The sequence below is a fragment of the Haemaphysalis longicornis genome, unplaced genomic scaffold, assembly GCF_048455015.1.
Source record: "Haemaphysalis longicornis isolate Haplotype H1 unplaced genomic scaffold, Haemaphysalis longicornis Haplotype H1 scaffold_10, whole genome shotgun sequence".
NCBI classification, from domain to species: domain Eukaryota; kingdom Metazoa; phylum Arthropoda; class Arachnida; order Ixodida; family Ixodidae; genus Haemaphysalis; species Haemaphysalis longicornis.
The window spans coordinates 101,802,939-101,822,254 of NW_027526204.1; the positions used below are offsets into that span (position 1 = coordinate 101,802,939).

The 19,316-nt window shown below is 45.4% G+C and overlaps 1 long non-coding RNA gene across 1 annotated transcript in view; it reads right to left on the reverse strand.

Annotated features, from left to right (window-relative positions):
• Positions 1-7,451: 7,451 nt before the first annotated feature.
• The window catches only part of LOC144158979 (uncharacterized), a 34,598-nt gene continuing 22,733 nt past the window's right edge, over positions 7,452-19,316 (reverse strand). Inside the window, exon 3 of the long non-coding RNA XR_013320219.1 lies at positions 7,452-9,055. This is a non-coding gene — a long non-coding RNA (uncharacterized LOC144158979). The remainder of the gene's footprint in view (positions 9,056-19,316) is intronic.

The window sequence follows — 19,316 nt, forward strand, 5'->3', positions numbered from 1 at the left end:
AAAACATTTCAATCCAACTCAATGATGAAATCATGTAACTAAGGCCAGCACATGGTATAATGGCGGCCCATGACGACACAGACGGCCCTTATGCGAGCCGCGTAGACGCTAGCGTCAGATTCCTCTCTGGTGTATATCGTAAGAAACTCTAAGCTCGTGGTGATGGCTCGTGCTAGCAATTTCATGGCTCGAGAATGGAAATGGACGTCGTAGTAAAAGACCTTAATTTCTTCTTGCTTCGCTGCATCTGCCACTTCGTCTGCGCAGAAAAGTGTAATTTTTTTTAGCGCCGCAGTATTTAGCACTGCAGTTCAAGGCAACTGGCAAGCAACGTGAACTGCTTCTTTTGCGCCGGAAACACGCAAGTACCGTGGAACTCCGATAATACGACTTTCAAGGGACCGCGAGAAAGCGTCGTATGACCGGGGTGTTGTACGACAGGGGTGCAGGTAAATTCCAACCCAGTAGACGGTCTTGCGCGACAGGTGGGCTAAGAACCTAATTTAAACTACTATATTTAGCGCGTTCTTCCGTGATTTGAGAACCTTTAGCTCAAACCGATGTTTGGATTTTTATGGCGCAAGGCCGCAGTCCCAAGCTAAAAAAACGCAACGCCTATGTTGTGTCCCTCTTCTCCATGCGTCCGAGCTAGACCGGTAGCACCACGTTTTGCGCGAGCGAGATAAGGTCGATGTGGTCGAGCAAATTGAGAGGATGAAAGGCGAGTTTTCCACTGCCAAGGTCAAGCGAAACGAACGATAGTAGAAGGCGGAGATGAAAAAAGCAGCATTCTCGTGCATGGAGACACCCTTTAAAGTTTAAACGGTCCCGAAGTGCTCAACACATAGCTGCTTTCCTTTCATAGCTCGGTCTTGCTACAGTGACTTGCTGTGGAGGCCAGCCGATTGAACCAACGTATACGTGTCTCCACCCTTGCGGCAGACGCGCGTGAATTGAGGTATGCTACCAAAGTAAGGAGTGGAGTGACAATGCGGCTTTGAAAGACACTGATAAGCAGAGAGCAGAGAAATGCGGAGAGCGTCGTGAATGGAAGAAACTTGGATCGAGCGGGCGAGGAGTGGGTGTTCGGTCATCGCCGTGGGGTTGCGTCGTATGTGTTTCGCGTTCGTCGGCGCCTCGACGGGAGCTTCAAATTCACGCTCCGCCTGCCATCTGACCTTTGACTTCTCGCGGTGGGCGCGTTGGCCTACTGCTGCCTCGTGGAGCCGTCGAAGGTTAACTCCCGCTCACGAGTACCCGTCTGTTGCGTGCGTCTGTTCAGCAAGTTGTCTGGCCCGCCTGCGGACCTTTGCACATTAAGCAGTGTCCAACGGAGGTTAAGAATAAAGAAGGTCGGGGCGAGGCGGCGAAGCGGTGTAAAATATGGGAAAAACGCCAATTTATCCGCGCCAGGGTCCATCGTAAGAAGCGAACCGCGTGCACCCGATCGTCATATCATCGGGGTTTTTATGCATTGTTTCTATGGGGAGTTTGCCGGGACCGCGGTGATCTGTCGTACGAAGCGGGTCGTCGTAAGTCCGGGGGACGTATCAGCGTGGTTCCACTGTAGCAGACGACGCGGTGCCGCCTGATGATGCGATGCCCGTGACGAGCTCTGCACTCTCCTTTGCCCCATGCGCGCTGTCTCCGCGAGGCACCGTTAGGATGTTCTAGTAGAACCAGCTCGCGCCACGCGTTCCGTGTTCCCCCTAATTGGTTGATTGAAAATATCTTCATTCAATAAAAGAAAAAAGAGGAAGGTAAGAAGATGGCTATCCTAATTGCTCGCTCCTGAAATACAGTAAATGAAGTTTGACCCGCCGCGGTGGCTAAGGCGTTGTGCTGCTGAGCACGAGGTCGCGGGTTCGATTCCCGGCCTACGAGATATAGGGCCTAGCTATTGCTCCTACCAGGACGCTTTCTGCCTTCATTACAGCAGAGTTTTACACGTTCGTTGGCAGGGCCGCACACCTGAGTGCTACCATTGCCGGCGATATGGGCAGACGGCGGAAAACTCTTTCAAGGCGAAGAGAACATTGCGAATTACGAAACTTCCGAGCACCTTAAGTATGTGATATTAGCGTACTCCCAAGCCTGCCTACAGTTTTAACAGTGGAGCTGCTGTAGGGCGATCCTTTTCTGTCCGTCTGCTGAAGGCCGTGCGTAACGCAGGTGTAGGGGCAGGTTCCCGCACTGTTTTATAACTCACAGAAACCGGTTCCCAGACCCAATTGAGGCCGCAGTGGTCTCGCAGGCGTGGGTTTGTTTCCCTTCTAGAGCAAGGAGACAGCGTCCCACCGCTGACGCGTACCAGACGAATCCTTTACACGAAGCGTAGAATTTGCGCGGCGTACGCGCTGCCGTTCTTGGGCGAACGCCTGTTGACGTTCGAGTCGACACACGAGAACTACAGCTCCCCTGTTCCAGCATATTTCACACTGGGCAGAACTGGGTTCAGTTATCTTAGCCGCCTTTCTCTGCTATCTCGGGGGCTCTGCAGCGCGACCCTAGGCTCCTGGACCCAATTCTGCCTGATCGCGAGCCTCCTGCTTTCCCCAACTTTTGGTCCCACGAGAACTGTTTTCCTGTTAGCTCGAGAGTATAGAAGTTTTGAGGATGTGGGCTAGCAAGGAGGGTGAGGCACTAGAGGACTCCCCTGACAGCCTATATCTCCCCTCCAGCAAAGTTCACCAACAAAACCTCCCCTCTTCTGCTAGCTTCCTCCATGCTGAGTGGCGTTCTTCGGAAAAAATTGAAATATTGGTGGCTTCACGGGCCAAAGCGCGCTGCAGTGGAAGGCTCCAGACTCATTTTGATGTGCGAAAATATCTAGTACGGTCACTGATCGAGCCTCTTCTAGTTCTAAAGTGGGTGCCGTGCTGGGTAGAAGGGCAACGGTGGAGAAAAGAATAGTATCAGATTAGATTGGCCCACTTCTGCTGCAACGTTCTTGCTCACAACATCTCTGATTTCCATTTACAGGCTTCACCCCAACAAAGAGATTTCACAAGTTGGGGCACTTACCACTCATCCACTAAAAGTTAAGAACAAACGTGCAATGCCAGGGTAAGGTGGCTAGCCACCTTAGCCAGGGGGAATTTCTCACACGTGACGTCATTAGCCTGCCTGTAACAATAAAACTTGTATTTGGTAATGATGTGGCGACTCCTCTGTGCAATAGTGACATGAAAATTCCGCTCACTCTGCAATAATCACGCGCACTCAGACACTAAAGGATTAGTATACAGAACTTGAACCTGTTGTTTTCTCATTGGGAGTCGAGTTATGCTTCAGCTCTTGAATTCTAGCCAAATGTGAACTTAAGGTCGAGGTTGATTGCATAAAATAGGCCAAGTAAGAGGGCACATACCATTTAGCAAGTTAAATGGGCCACAGCCTGATTACTGGTTCTGACCAGTCTACAACTACAAGTCCAGAAACAGCTGGACTAGTAGTTAGCCTTTTAAATCCATTTTTCTGTTTCTTCATGCGTGTCATACGGGAATTTCGGCAGATAATATAGGCTTGAAAGAGAAACTGTCCCTTGAAATTCAAATTCCTCTGCAATTTTATTCCTACCAAGAAACTTGTAGTGAGGTGTTAGCTGCCCAACATTTCAAAAATTCCCCGCTACAAAAAATGTAGTAAGGTATGTAACATTTCAAATTAGCACGCTTATGTGTGGTGTTTGTTTCCTCCAGTCACCGCTAATCCAGAAACACAGAATTGCCCTTAAGGCACTATTTTAGTGATGCAGCTCACTGTTTATTACACTGAATGACCTGGGTGTTCAAAGTAACATTGCTCATATCTCCGCCCAATAATTTAGAGACAGTGATGACATGTATTGTTCTTTTCCATGAATGAACTAGATTTTAGTAACAGGTTGAATGATCATTCAGACCGCAAAGATAATGTTTTCAGCAAAGAAATATATCACAAACGGCGACAAACATTTACATTTGCGGGGCACAACTTTAACAGGGCAGTCATTCTTGGGGTGCGAAAACAAAGTAATCACAAAATAACTTCACCGAAGCTCTGTTGTGGTGCGAAAACAAAGTAATCACAAAATAACTTCACCGAAGCTATGTTGTGGTGCGAAAACAAAGTAATCACAAATAACTTCACTGAAGCTCTGTTGTAAAATAGAACCACACACATTGCCACAAGTATGTTTATTGGAACCAAATTTTCCAGCAGTCAGAAAAACAAGTTCCCACAACAGCACAGAGCCAGTACAGGAAAGGTGGTGATTCACCACTCCTAATTGTTTTTTTTTCCGGCTAATTGTTCATCGACCATACTTAGGGGAAATCCCCAAGGTGGAGTAAGTTTCTGCAAAGGAAAGTTTGGCATCCATCTCAGTGCAGCCACACGGCTACTAAGGAAAGCTATACAGCTTCCTCAGAAACTTCGCAGTTGAAGAAAAATTCGTCCTGGTCCAGGATTCGAACATGGGACCACCGCTTAAACCAGAGCAGTCGCTCTACCAACTGAGCTAACCAGAAGGCTATAGTCGTTTGCAGCGCGAGGGCGAATTAATCAACAACTCGAAGTGGAGGACAGGTGTTAATCGACCAGATTTAGGGGAAATCTCCGAAGTGGAGTAAGTTTCTGCGAAGGAAAGTTTGACATCCACCTCAACGCAGCCGTACGGCTAAAAAGGAAAGCTATACAGCTTCCTCAGAAACTACCTTCGGGATTTCCCCTAAATCTGGTCGATTAACACCTGTCCATCAGTTCGAGTTGTTGGTCAATTAGCTCTTGCACTGCAAATGACTAGCCTCCTGGTTAGCTCAGTTGGTAGAGTGACTGCTCCGGTTAAGCAGTGGTCCCAGGTTCGAATCCTGGAGCAGAAAGAATTTTTCTTCAAGTGCGAAGTTTCTGAAAAAGCTGTACAGCTTTCCTTTGTAGCCCTATGGCTACACCGAGATGGATGTCAGACTTTCTGTCGCAGCTAACTGTTCGCGGTTAGCACTGGAGTTCATATTTCTTTCAAATGAACCAAAGTTGTGTATTCTCTTCAGATTTTTTAAATATTTTTGATCTCCTTCATATAATCACGCACTTCAAGTAACCGCCTTCGATGTAAACGAGGTGGACTATAAATAAAGTTTTATTATGACACAGATTGCTCTCTCGATCTTTGCTACCCTGCTCACACACACTGACACACCTGACTGGCACTACATTTTCACTCTGTGCTCTTTGTTCATGTGCCGACGCAGCTGAGTTTTCCACACAAAAGCGTTCGGACATAAATTGCACACAAACGTTTTCTCTCCCGTGTGCATGCGCATGTGAAGTTTCATGTACTCCTGCCGTGCAAACGTGCAGGAGCACACGTTGCACTTGAAGGGCCTCTCTCCAGTGTGGCACCGCTCGTGCCTGATCAGGTTGGCACGGTCGGAAGCGATGTAAGGACAGAAATGGCACTGGTGAAGGGATACAGGCCCCAGGGACCACGACGGCTGGCCTCCTATAGGTTGACTGCTTGCGACGTTGTCGTCAATGCTTGTCCCTTGTAACCAGGGAGCCTGCTGAGTGTTGGTCTGATGGTCACCAGTCGTCCATGCACCTGAAGGAAGTGAGCCAAAAAGCAAACAATTGTACAATGAATTACAACCAAGCTAGGGTCACACATAGAGTGCTTTACTCTAATGAAATGCTTACTGCATGATAAATGGCTTTATAATTGGTGGCTTGGGTTACGCAAATTTTTTTTTATATAACTGCAAAACATATCAATGCAAGTTAAAACACTGTGCCACTTGCCGCACAAGCCAGAATACTTTACTAGAGTTTGTTTTGTTGCCCCACTTGCAGCAGACAAGCAGGTATCTCTGAATTACTAATGCCTTTAGTTTTTGCTAGAGCATAGATTTTGCGAAACTTAGAAATTCTCCTGTAAGAGGTCAGTACAATGCCTTTCGTGTTTAAGAGATAAATGTAACAAGTGCACGATCCTCAACTAAGGATAATATACAGGGTGTTTCACCTAACTTTAGCCAGGGTTTAAAAATATTTCCATGCATTCTAAGACCACGCAACCAAATGCATGTTGCTACCTTTTCTATGTAGTTTCTCGCGCTATTTTTTGTATGTGGCTTAATTAGGTAATTAGCCAATTTTAATTAGCTATTTTTCGAACCAACGAAGCTAGGCAAAAAATCCCAATTAGAAAGTCGTAGAGCGGTATTCAAAACCTCAGCATAAACACTTTCTGTCATTATATTCTTTAGGTATTATTGTTTTCCAGCGTATTGAATATGCCCGCGAAATACAAAAAAATACCACGTGACGTGCCGGCTCGCGCGTCTTGATAACAGTGCTTCCAAACGCTGCACTCACGAACTACCACAGGCAAGCCTCCGCTTAAAAGGCGGCAGGGCAGCAACGTAGGCGTGGGCTGTGCTATTTGCGCCAGCGATGTGCTTCTCTCGCGACAGACCGCCAATAGCGATTAGCAGACGCCGCGGTTATCACTTGTTCTGCCAGAATCAACAGGCTTGTCATCTTCGCTGTCACTTTTTAAACGGAGGAGCGCCGATGGTAGTTTGTGCGCGCAACGTTTGGAAGCGCATCAAGACGCGCGCGCCGGCACGTCACGTGGTATTTTTTTTGTATTTCGCGGGCATCTTCAATACGCTGAAAAACACTAACGCCTACTGGATATAATGACAGAAAGTGTTTATTCTGAGGTTTTGAATACCGCTCTGCAACTTCCTAATTGGGATTTTTTGCCTATCTTCGTTGGTTAGAAAGTTGGCTAATTAAAATTGACTAATTACCTAATTAGGCAACATACAAAAAAATAGCGTGAGAAACTACATAGAAAATGTAGCAGCATGCATTTGGTTGCATCATCTTAGAGTGCATCAAAATATTTTTAAACTCTGGCTAAAGTAAGGTGAAAAACCCTGTATATTATCCTGCTCAAAATTCAATGAACAGAGCATTCGCTAAGCTAGAAGCCACATCAGAGAAACCACAGCCAAGCACAAACAGCTCTTGGAGAGGACTTCACGAGGTATACTTGGTGTCGAGAATCTAATGGCTACTAATCTTGAAAAGGTTGTTGTGCAACAAAAATGTGACAAGGCACTTCCCCTAGCCATCTATCACAGCACGTTGAATGGGGATATTTCCAGAAACACACCCTTTCTGCTGTATTTTCTAGTTTGAACTAGTTGGGGTGTCATGGCCCTGACCATAGCAGCATATGCTGCCTGATTGCAGCCAGCCAAATTTCGGTTTGAAGTACTAGTCATGGCTTCCACAGGAGGCAATCGAACCACTGACGTGTTATAAAAACAGTATCCCTGTCGAAAAGGGCGTACCACCAACTGAGAGAAGTCTGATTAAAAGTATCCCGGTAGGAATGCGGAGGGAAAAAAATAGAGCAGGCACGCAGCGCTTGCATGAATAAGGTAACTAAACTATGCAACTGTAGTTGAACAACAATCATACAGTAAAATTTATTGCCCTAGTGCATAAGAACTTTTATATAAATGACACTGCAGCACAAGTCACACAGCAGCATAAGATGCCACAATCAAAATTCGAAAAAAAGATACACCGTCCTGATCAGGACGTACAAGAAGTCCTCTTCCAATAAAACCCACAAAAATGCAACAGGTGGACAAAACCAATACAAGTGTTGTACCAAACACATTCCATTTGCAGCACTGAACATTGGAAAATCAGATAGCACAGCAACACACCTTAAACAAAGAGCACAATCAAAAGAGGAAAGAGTTGTTCACGTATGAAAACATATGAGAGCACAAACAATCAAATAGACCAGTGGTTTCATTCACTGAGAAGATGCTTAAAAGAGGGAGAAGTGCGGATTTGCATGTAGCAACGCAGTTTGAGTTCTAGAAACATTACTGGGCTACTTATCACATATGACGTCGCTCTGTGTGCATTTCAGGCTGCACATCAGGAACTGTATCAGGGCCTTGCTTTTGCTAATGAGGAGGCTGCAATATGACTGCCACATGAGTACCGTCATGACCTGATTTCGTCAATTCGACCAGATTTAGGGGAAATCCCCAAGGTGCAGTAAGTTCTTGCAAAGGAAAGTTTGACATCCACCTCAATGCAGCCGTACAACTAAAAAGGAAAGCTCCACAGCTTCCTCAAAAACTTACTCCACCTTCGGGATTTCCCCTAAATCTGTTCGATTAACACCTGTCCATCAGTTCGAGTTGTTGGCAATTAGCTCTCGCACTGCAAATGACTAGCCTCCTGGTTAGCTCAGTTGGTAGAGCGACTGCTCCAGTTAAGCGTTGGTCCCGTGTTCGAATCCTGGACCAGGACGAATTTTTGTTCCACTGCGAAGTTTGTGACAAAGCTGTACAGCTTTCCTTTGTAGCCATACGGCTGCACTGAGACGGATGTCAAACTTTCCTTCACGGCTAATTGTTCGCAGTTCGCACTGGAGTAGGCACGTTCATATTTCTTTCAAATGAACCAAAGTTGTGTATTCTCTTCAGATTTTCTAAATAATTTTGAACTCTTTCATATAATCACGCACTTCAAGTAACCCCCTTCAATGTAAACAAGGTGGACTTTAAATAAAGTTTTTTTGTGACACAGACTTCTCTCTCGATCTTTGCTACCCTGCTCACACACACTGACACACCTGACTGACACTACATTTTCACTCTGTGCTCTTTGTTCATGTGCCGACACAGCTGAGTTTTCCACACAAAAGTGTTCGGACATAAATTGCACACAAACGTCTTCTCTCCCGTGTGCACGCGCATGTGAAGTTTCATGTAGTCCTGCCGTGCAAACGTGCAGGAGCACACGTTGCACTTGAAGGGTCTCTCTCTAGTGTGGCTCCGCTTGTGCCTGATCAGTTTGTCACGGTCGGAAGCGATGTAAGGACAGAAATGGCACTGGTGAAGGGATACAGGCCCCAGGGACCATGACGGCTGGCCTCCTCTAGGTTGACTGTTTGCGACGTTGTCGTCATTGCCCGTCCCTTGTAACCAGGGAGACTGCTGACTGTTGCTCTGATGGTCACCAGTTGTCCATGCACCTGAACGAAGTGAGCAAAAAAATAAACAATTGTACATGAATTACAACCAAGCTAGGTTTACGGAATGAGGACTGTACTCTATTCAAATGCTTACTGCATGATAAATGGCTTTATAATTGGTGGCTTGGGTTACGCGAATTTTTTTTAATGTAACTGCAGAACATATCAACACTTAAAGGAGCCATGAAGACAAAATACAAGTTGGGTTTATAAGAAAGACTGCTTAGTCCCGATAACAATGATACCAATATCATCGCAGTCTTCGAACAAATAACGGAGATATTAAAGAAAACGTGCGAAGCAGTGGCAACCCCCTAGCCAATTTCCCGCAACTTTTCTATGACGTCACGGAACCTTGTTTGTGCGGTTGGCGGCCGCCTAACAGACCTGTCGCAACAACGCATGACTGGACGTCTGTAATGGGGCCTCTAGTTCCATTTAACCGCATCACTTGAATGCTAACGTGCTGTTGACGCGCTGAAAATTATGCTTTATTGTTGGCCCGTATGACGTCATTCTTGCTCATAACACGTCACTGTGGCGTAAAATTTGGAAGTTTTTAAATACTTCTTGCTTTTTTTTCGTTAAAAAACCATCTTTTGTGGCGGTAATGTAGCTGAGTGAGATACTGAATCCTAGTTCTTTCAAATTAAATGAAGTTGTATTTTCTCTTCATGGCTCCTTTAAGTTAAAACACTGCGCCACATGCCGAACAAGCCAGGATACTTTACTAGCGTTTGTTTTGTTGCCCCGCTTGCAGCAGACAAGCTGGTATCTGTGAATTACTAATGCCTTCTGTTTGTGCCAGAGCATAGATTTTGCAAAACTGATAAATTCTCCTGTAAGAGGTCAATACAATGCCTTTCGTGTTTAAGTGATAAATGTAACAAGTGCACAATTCTAAACTAAGGATAATATGTATTATCCTGCTCAAAATTCAATGAACAGAGCGTTCTCCAAGCTAGAAGCCGCACCACAGAAATCACAGCCAAGCACAAACAGATCTTGGAGAGGACTTCGCGAGGTATACTTGGTGTCGAGAATCTAATGGCTAATGTTGAAAAGGTTGTCGTGCAACAAAAATGTGAGAAAGCAGTTCCCCTAGCCATCTATCACAGCACATTGAATAGGGATATTTCCTGAAACACACCCTTTCTGCTATCTTTTCTAGTGTGAACTAGTTGGGGTGTTGCAGCCCTGACCAAAGCAGCATATTTCAGTTTGAAGTGCTAGTCATGGCTTCCACAGAAGGCAATCGAATCACTGACATGTAATAAAAACAGTATCCCTGTCTAAAAGGGCCTACCACTAGCTGAGAGGAGTCTGATTTTAAGTAGCCCAGTAGCAACGTAGAAAAAAAAAATAGAGCAGGCACACAGCGCTTACAAGAATAAGGTAGCTAACCTATGCAACAATAGCTGAATGGCAGTCATGCAATAAAATTTATTGCCCTAGTGCATAAGAAATTTTATATAAATCACACTGTAGCACAAGTAACACAATAGTATAAGATGCCACAATCAAAACTCTAAAAAATGATACACTGTCCTGATCACGACGTACAAGAAGTTCTCTTCCAATAAAACCCGCAAAAATGCAACAGGTGGACAAAAACCAATACAAGTGTTGTACCAAACACATTCCATTTGCAGCACTGAACATTGGAAAATCAGATAGCACAGCAACACACTGTAAGCAAAGAGCACAATCAAAACAGGGAAGAGTTGTTCACATATGAAAACATGAGAACGCAAACAATTCAATAAACCAGTGGTTTCATTCATTGAGAAGATGCTTACAAGAGGGAGAAGTGCGTATTTGCACGTAGCAATGCAGGTTTGAGTTCTGGAAGCATTACTGGGCTACTTATCACATTTGACGTCGCTCTGTTTGCATTTCAGGCTGCATGTCGGGAGCAGTATCAGGGCCTTGCTCTCGCTAATAAGGAGCATGAAATACGACTGCCATACATCATGACCTGATTTTGGCAATTCATGTATGCGAGAAGTAGGATTACACATTTGAAGCGCAATAACGATCGCATGCTTCATGCCTCCATTACATTAAAAATTATACATCACGGTGCAGCACACAAGGCTGTAAAGCTGAATTGCGTGGTCTGAAGAGAATACGGATTTGCTGTGACTGCGTCTTTGCAAAACGGCCTGTGCTTTCTCAACAGGCAGCCGGCCACATTGCTATCCTTGGCTGTTCAGCGAGTGCCGTCTTAAGCAGCCCCACCCGCAAGAGTTGGAAGGAGCTGCGTTGTGGGCAGCTGTCATTGCAAATTTTCCCCAGCTCCAATATGGCAACCAATTCCTTTATAAGTGAAGATAAAGCAAAGTCGTAATGTTCAGTCTTGAATCCAAGCTTTCATAACTTTATTGCAAGTGCAGTTGCCATTCTATGGTCCTATGGTGCCATGTGGCCTATAAGAGGATAACAGCTTCCACTCGTGGCACAAGCTAGAAGAATGCTTCTGTCATCCTAGCACCTGTCCGCCAGAAAATAGCACAGCAGACGTGCCTTCTTGTACAGGATTTATTTTTTTTGTCGTATTCCTTCCTTGGGAACACTCTTTACATGCGGGTAAAGAAGGTTTCCAACAACTGGCACATTCATTACCGAAACAAACATGACGCAAATTCGCGGCCCTCATGGTGTACGCACATTGAAAGGTTGCATTACGCCATCAATTCTACGGGTAATATGCGGAGATATTTTTATTCTGGTGTTTTGGGGCACGTCTCTGCCACCCCAAAAATTTCAGCCACAGTGAAAATTTTCACCTGTCCCATCAGTTTCGTTGCAGAAAAGTTTGACAGTACTGATGCAATTTCTCAGTCTGTCAGGAATACAATAGAAAGGAAAGCGTGCCTCTTCAACAGACCGTTCAGATTTTTGAGCCACTTGTCTCAGTAGTGACGGGTATGATAACAATCCTGTTTTTGATGTAACCATTCATGAGAAAATCGGACCATTGTCCCATATGTCACACAATAAAGAAGAGGACGCAGAGGCAGTAGAAGAATAATCCTACTTCAGACATTTCTCACATTATCAGGATGCCGGATGAAATCAGACCCCCTTACATTACCCACTTTATAAAGAATAGGTTAATGGCCTTGCAATATTCAGCACTCCTCACATTAATGCAACATCACAATAACACTCCTCAGGTCTGCAAAAACCCAAGTGCGCAGCAGTCTGTCAAATAAAAAAATGTCGTTACATAATACTTAAAGGGGCCACGCAGACAAAATACAAGTTTGTTTTATTCGAAAGATTTCGTGATTTATAGTGCCCCCAGCACTTGTCTAGAAGCAAACGATGCTTTATTAACTGCGAAATTATTCAATTTAGGCTAAAATTTTGATTCTACCGCCAAATCGTGTGCTTTAAGGACGTCTGCGATGACATCATAAGAACGGGTCTTCAAGCTGAAGTTGGAGTGAAGCGGATATTTGTTTACCAATAGTCAACCTGGATGGCGCCACCATACCGCAGCGGGCCGTTTTCTGCCTTTGATTTGTTTTTGACCGTGTTCGTACTTGGCTTGTTTTTGTTCAGGAAGAAAATAATTATTTCGTGAAACGTGGTGTTAGGTCGACAAATGTGGTCACGTAAGACAACGTCGCTTACGCCAATAGGCCAGAGTCGTGTGAGAAAACTCCAAAGCGGCGGCCTTCTGTGCAGCGAAAACAAGCATAGCGTGCGCAGTACCAACAGCAGTACGCATCGGTACTTGTATGTTTACGTGTGCATTCCTAACTTCCAGCATTCTTACTGCTATAAAAAAATGTGCCCTAAATTTAAGCACAAATAGCTTCTTCGGCAAGCTTATAAGCTCTGCCTAATTTGCGTTTGCTTTTGCAGGCCTCAGCCAATCGCAGAGCTCTCACGTACGACATCATAGGTTCTGTTGCGGGAAATGAGCTAGTGGGTCGCATGGCTATTCCCTTTTTTCCTCATTACATAGCTTATTTGAGTGAAGTTTTTGTTAAGAATGGTGTCAGTATAATTCTAACGAGGCAATCTTTCGAATGAACTAAACTTGTGTTTTGTCTGCACGGCCCCTTTAAATTGTGTGTAATACTTCCAGCACTCGATGGGCATGTTTCCAAGTATCCAAAGATCAACTGCTTTTGTAAGTTCCTTTGGAACATGAATAAACAACAATGTCCGAGCTGCAGTAAGTCATAGACGTGCAGGCTTCTCTAATGGCAGTAGACATGCAGGATTAAGAAACGCCATCTGCTTTAAGGAAATGTAAATACAGAATGATTCGTGACAGAAGAAACACGAAGCACTGGAAAGGTGGTGACACTGTGAGGTCAAGTGCTGTGTAGTCGCTGAATTCTGAAAAAGGCAGTGGGGGGGGGGGGTGATTTGAGATGATTACAACATTGCCTCCAAAATAATCACTCACAAAATATCCTTCATTACTCCACCTCATGTTACTTGGCTGTCCCAGAAAATCAGTGTTACCTGGTGACACTGCAGGCCAAGGTCATAAGTGACTGACATGCGAAGGCTGCAAAAACTTCTTACGCGCATTTACGTTACAAAATCCGGGAAAGCAATTACACTTGTACCCGTCTTAAAAGGACACTGAACTAATTCGTAAACATTACAAGATTACTAGCGCAAATTGTAGTCTCGCACACTGATGTCAATTACAATTCCAACCTTGCACATGAAGTTTCTTCCCAGAAGTGATTATGATTCCAAGCCATGCTCCTAGACTCATCTGACTCATTTTATAGCTGACAACATGGCAGATGTGCAATATGCCGATTGCTGAGATATCGAGAATGCCCATCCAACGATAACGTCGGATGCGAAGCGTGTTGTTTCACATAACCAAACCGAAAGTTGCTTAAATGCTAATCTTGGACATCGTCCAATCACGCAGCACCTTGTATGGACGCCACCGCACTTGGTTCGGCCGCCGCAGACCGCTCATGGTAGTTTTTCGCCTTTTGGGCTTTACAAAATAAATACCACTTTATTGACCAGATACACGATGACAAGTGTGTTTGTTTGAGACAGTCTACACAGTGCAAGCAAAGACAGGAGCTTGACAAATCCATTTCAGTGTCCCTTTAGGTGGTCAAGTGGGAATAAAATAAAAGTGTGCCTGTACACAATTCCACTTAACCATTTTAACAGCAGAGCTGTTTAGGCTGACACAAATCTGTTCCCTGTACCCAAAAACCCCGAAGCCTCAAGAAAGAAATGTGGTTAGGTAGGTCCCGAGGATAGAGCACGAGGAGTACAGGTTATCAGCGGTGGGAAACAGTTACATGTGTAGCCAGTTGGAAAGAGAGAAAATGCTTCCCATGGTACGAATAGAACCTGGGTTCCACGCGTTATGAAACTGGCATCTAGTATTATTATCTAATTATCATCTAATATTATTTTGCATTTCGTTGATCGATATATTTGTGCTTACAACGTGTGTGTCCGTCTGTTTAATGAATAACAGGAGGTCCCCCCTACAGCCTCTGACTCTGGGACCTCCTTCTGAAATCTTGTATTGTACACATTCTTAGTGTAACACAAAATGAAATAAATTCAAATTCAAATTCAAATCCGATTGACCTATCATCGCATTCCGGGCACACAGAATTTCCTTTAGGTTCATAGCATGGGCGTTGGCTTTGGAATTGACCGCGAGTTCTAATGCGTACTAACGCAGTCCACCTGTGGAAAGACGGGAAAGCCTGCAGACAAAACGGTCCAGGCCTGCCAGTGATGAAGAACTTTTAATGGCAAGGAGGACAGAAATAAATGTGAGGCGATGACATATGGAGCGGAAACTTGGCGCCTTACCAAACAACTTAAAGACAAACTTAGGTCGGGTCAACGGGCCGTGGAACGAATAATGATCAGAGTAGCACTTAGAGACACGAAACTAGCTTCCTGGATTAAAGAACAATCTAGAGTAGAAGATATCATGGTCCAAATAAAAAAAAAAAGAAATGGACTTGGGCTGGCCACGTAATTAGAAGAAATGGCAATCGGTGGACTACTAGAGTGACAGGGTGGACATCAAGAGACATGTCTATAAAAAATGGAAAGCAAAATATCCGATGCAGGGACAAAATAGGGAATTTTGGGGGCAATGAATGGACTAGAGCGGTGCTGGACAGGTGCGGTTGGAGGTCGATGGGAGATGGGAGTTCCTCAAACTCCCTCAGCAGTGACAGGACACAGTCCTGCTCAGGTGCTGACAGCTCCCAAGCGTTCGCCAAGCGTGCACACAACCTTTGGTCTGTACATCACAATCCACATGCTGGGTTGTGGCTGCCGCTACGACCAGCCTATGCCACTGGTATGTGTTCCGCCCATTGGCTGCCCTGGGTTTTGACCTCTCATCTCAGCACCTGTTTTGCTTGCACCAGCACCACTAGCGTCATGCACTGCCGCTGCATGCGGCGGTCTCGGGACGGCCAACGGCACAGGTGACATAAGCGAGGGTTCCCAATAGCCTCCCACACTGATGTCGATTACAATGCCGGCCTTGCACATGAAGTTCTTTCCCAGGAAAATTGGCTCCATAAGCCCCAGTAAATGCCCAAAGAGCATTCACCACACTCTCTGGATTTTATGGGGTGGGCGTGTCTTTCAGTAAATTGAATATTTCACCCGTAAAAGAAGGTGGGCGATGTTTCAGGGGAGGGCGTTCTCTCGGAACTTTATGGTAATCTAATCAGGGCGCGAGTGTACATTTCGTTGATGCAGGGAGCTTGCTATGACAGTCGCTAGAAATTCTAGCCGCTGTATCGCCATGTAGCGACGGTAAAAATAAGTTACCATTCACGGAAACTCTCGCGCATGCATGCAAGGTCGACTTCCGCAATCACCAGTACTTCCTGCTCAAAGTCTGTAAGAACTGAAAAGGTAGCTTAAAAAAAAGGGAGGGGGGTGGAGGGGGGCGGCGTCGTCTCATGTGGGACCCACTCGCTGAAGTAACCATGGTAACGACGACGCTGTAAACCAAGGCGGGTAGAACCGCCGCCATCAGAAATCGTGGACATAGAAGAAAATTCCGCCGGCCAACGATGAAATGAGTGCTTCGCCTCGGACGAGGTCGGACTTCTACGTCATCGCAAGCCACCAAGCCAGCAAATAGTTCTGTCTCGTCGGGGCAACAACTGGTGCTAGCGTGAGCGAATATGCTTACTATTTTTGGACTTGCTGCTACAAAAACTACACAGCAGATTTCTGACACAAACAAAAACACTTTGAAATCCATCTCAGGGCCCCTTTAAGAGACACAGCTCTGTGGTCTAAATGAATGAATTATCTGTTAGCAAGTCGAAGAAGAAGACTTAGATGGTTTTGCCTAAACGCCGTCTGTAAGTGCATGCCATCTGTGTGTATCAATAAGCCATTTTCGAGAAGTTAGTTCTGTCTAGTCTTTGGACGGTACAGTCTCATCCCACTACAACGAAGTCCGCTTCAACGAAATTTTCCCCTCAACGAAATATTTCCAATTCCCCGTCAGCTAGCCATAGAAGTCAATGCAACAAAGTACTTGCCACAACGAACCATTTGTCTGGCTTGCTTTCGCTTCAACGAAATTTTTGATGATTCTGGCTGGGTTTGAACAATTATTTTACAATAAAAAAGCATAGTGCCAGCTATCTGTAACTTCTTATACATTCAGGATGCTTCGTTTCGCCGAAAACATGCGTGGTGCGCCCACACTGCCACCCAAAGCAAAAACAAACTCATAGGTGGACGCCATTATTTGCTGGTGATAACGATGTGGCTGGCTATATCTGCACGAGGCACAGCACCAGTTCGCCAAGCCAGAGCTATAGCCAATCTGTATCCAGTTGAAATCGCGCAAATGTGCTCTGCTGCTGTGAGCAGCTGTCCTTGCAGTTTTCCTTCTACAATTCTTCAAAGTCAAAAGCAAAAATAATGTTTTCCTGTTTAGTCTTCATGCCGCATCATCCTATCTTAGTTGCAAGCGCGCAGTTGCTTTAAATGCTACCGCACGCTTGCCCGCCAAGGTCAGTTGCTGCCGTGCCTAGTCAGAGGATAACATAACGGCGCTGTTCCTGCCACAAGCGAGAGGGGGGCTTCCAACCCCCGAGCAGCTATCTGCAAGTTATCAGCTCGGTGGACACGCCTTGTTGTACAGCAATAGGCTTTGTGCCTGTATTTCTTCACCTCTCCCCTCCTCCTCAGTATCACGCTCTTTGCGTGCTGGTAAAAAAACGGGTAATCATTGGTATGTTTGTTATCTGAATAAACGCGACGTTACTGCGCGTCACTCCTTTTTCTAAACATTGTATTATGCTGCCAATGATGCGGAAATATCCGGGGCTATTTTTCTTGCCCTTCCGTGCTGTGCCGGGGCAGATTTCGCCTCAACGAATTTTAGCTTCAACGAAATTTTTTGCACGTCCCGTCAATTTCATTGTAGCGGGATTCAACTGTATATGCACATGTCTAGCACTGCTTACCGGGGGATGCGATCAGAGGCGGCGGCCGCCGCAATCATGAACTTTCGCTGACCTTTCTAACGAACTGACCCTTTACGGGTTTACCTGATTAACAAGTGCGTTTTGTGCACACTTATACACCAGTGCAACTCATGTAAGTTTTTTTTTCGGAAAAACCTGCCGTTTGAGAAGGGTGCGACTTATACAAACGTGCGACTTGTAGACCGAAAAATACGGTAATTGTTAAAAAGCCAGTTTTCATTTTTGGATCTACTTTTGTTTACCTATTGTGAGGTGCAAAATGCTTTTTTTTTTTGCAGTTTCTTCTTTGGCACACCACGGCTTGATATTTATGCAATGCATTCTGCACCGCTTACAGCACCCCCCTTAGAGGGGCATTTTATACAAACCCTCATAACTGACAAATTGTACCAGTCTCCGACACTGCCTTCCAGGTTGCATATGCGATGCTTTGGCTGCTGTGGGTACTTGGAATATCTTACAGAATGTCAGAACACGCAGCTGTCTTGAATGCTCGCTTCGCATTGCTTAGCACACACGGTGCCATGTACGCATTGCAGCCACACTGACAGACAACACTCATCCCTAGAAGCCCAAGACAAGATTCCCATTATGTTGCAGTGGAGCAACAGTGTGAGAGTTGGTGAGACGTTGGCATCACCTAGTATACCACTAACGTTTTCATTCAGGCACACATCGACGGATGCCAAGAAAACTGTGCCCTGTTTTCGCTCCACTCGGCCTGTTATGCTGCAGGCACTTCCTGTGCTGGAGCGATAGCGAACCCGGCATGGTGGATAAACGAGTTTTCGCGATGTAAGCCACACGTACCGTATTTTCGCGCGCATAACCCGCCCCTGCATATAATCCACACCCCCACTTCCAGCCCGCCAGAAAAGAAAAAAAAGAAATCCTGCCGTATTTCCCACACATTTGATACAGGAAAGGCTGCGCCAAAGCTTCAGCTCAAGCAACACATCACACAGTATGTAGACAGAAAACGTGTATATTTACCAAGTAGAATACACTGACGACTGCAAGGCGAAGGTCACCATTCACTCAGTGTCACTGCTCTGAGGCCAGAGGCCACACAAGGTCATTTTCACGGCACAACGCCCAGTGAAGCTTCACAGCACAACGCGCATTGCCGTGAAGCTGCACTAAAGAAAAATCCCTGCGTATTACCCGCACCCCTACTTTGCCACCGAATTTTTCACATTTTTGGTGCGGGTTATACGCGCGAAAATACAGTACCACTCAACTGCTTCCTTGCAGAGAGCTTATGCTCACCCACTCTGAGCTACAGCTCCATTAGCTCTTCTACGTAAATTTTGTGGAATGACATCATAACTAGAGTAGCAATAAGCGTAGTTTGTGCATTTAGTGCAGCAAGCTGACTGAACATTAAATGAAATCGCGAATGGCAATACACCACCTCTCGTTCTCCCTTCCAGTGGTCTCTGCTCCATGGTAACCAGCTAGCAACCACCAGTGGCCAATACATCCCATGGTGTCACCTATGTCGTTACCGTATTTACACGATTGTAAGTAGACTCGAATGTAGGTCGACCACCAAAAACTGCATCTTTCAAAAAAAAAAAAAAAAAAAAAAAAACGAGTGCCGCCTAGAAAATCATATCACAAAGAGAAGCTCTTCCGTCAACCCACACGGCGGCTCTACCATCATCGATGCTCCCACAAGAGCCGTGCGCTCGCAGTATGCGCGGTAGATGTTAAAGAAGAAAAGCTTTTGTATAAGCACCCGGAATAACCACGCG